This window comes from Myotis brandtii, unplaced genomic scaffold (assembly GCF_000412655.1).
Source record: "Myotis brandtii unplaced genomic scaffold, ASM41265v1 scaffold1234, whole genome shotgun sequence".
NCBI classification, from domain to species: Eukaryota; Metazoa; Chordata; class Mammalia; order Chiroptera; family Vespertilionidae; genus Myotis; species Myotis brandtii.
Genome location: NW_005354309.1, coordinates 679,979 through 681,225, shown reverse-complemented (window position 1 = coordinate 681,225; position 1,247 = coordinate 679,979).

Sequence of the window (1,247 nt, the reverse complement as noted above, 5' to 3'; positions counted from 1 at the left end):
CTCCTCCCCCGGGCCCTGCCCCTCCCAGGCCCTCCCGTGAGAACCGGCTGGAGCTTGACGTCACTCGGCCCCGTGACTTTATGTCCCTCCTGGCCAGGTGGCCTGAACCTGAAACAGCTGTCTGCAAGTACAGATTTATTCTGGCCCATCCCTGGGACCCTGGAATTGGAGGAGAGCACGGGATCCCCTTTACTCAACAAGGAGCCACGAAGCACCTACTGTGTGTCAACGCAGCAATTAGGCATCAAGGCCTATTGTGTGTTCATTTAAAAAATAATCAAGTTCCTACCATGTGCCACGCACTGTCCCAAATACAGAACTGATTTTTGCCTTGATAGGATCCCAGAATTCGGCGCTGCCTCCTGTCCCCTAGAAGAGGCAACCCACAGCCTACCTGCCTTTGCCCATGGCTGCCCCGCCCTCGCTGCCAGGTCCAGGTTGTACCCTGCCTTCCAACCTGGGGCCCATCCTCTATCTGGTTCTTGAGTTTCCCCCTCTTTTCCTCATTCAGCCTGCACTAGTTGTGAACATGCATAAGTAACCTGCTTATATGTTTATTTACCAAATACACTAAACATCTGGTAGGTGGCCAGACACTGTTCTAAAGGATAGAGACAAATCAGGCTACAAAACAGGCAAAACTCCTGGCCCCGTGCGGCTGATGTTCTACCTGATGTGTGCAGAATATCCAGAATATTGCAAGAAGAAACTGGTAAATGTCCTGGGGGAGGAGGCGGTTCCACCCTATGAATCCTTTGTACCTTTTGGCTGTTGTAACGTGCACATTATTGTAACATGATTAAATATTCCAACAATAAATTAAATTAAAAATTAAGCCTGCTTGCCCAGCTGGTGTGGCTCAGTTGGTTGAGCATTATCCTATGCACCAAGAAGTTGCTGGTTAGATTCCCTGTCAGGGCACAGGCCCTGGGTTTCAGGCTTGATCCCCAGTAGAGGGAGTGCAGGAGGCGGCCAATTGTTTCTCTCTCATGTATGTTTCTCTTTCTCCCTTCTCCCTCTCCTTTCTCCCTCTCCCTTCCTCTCTCTAAAACATACATAAAAAACATTTTTTTTTAAAAAAAAATTAAGACTGTTTGATACCCAGACAGTGCAATAAAAAGAAGGGAGAAGGTAGATGCTTCAAAAAACAACAACAACAATATTATGAAAAAGGGTATCTCCACTCCCATGTGTATTGCAGCATTATTCACAATAGCCAAGACATGGAAACAACCTAAGTGTCCCTC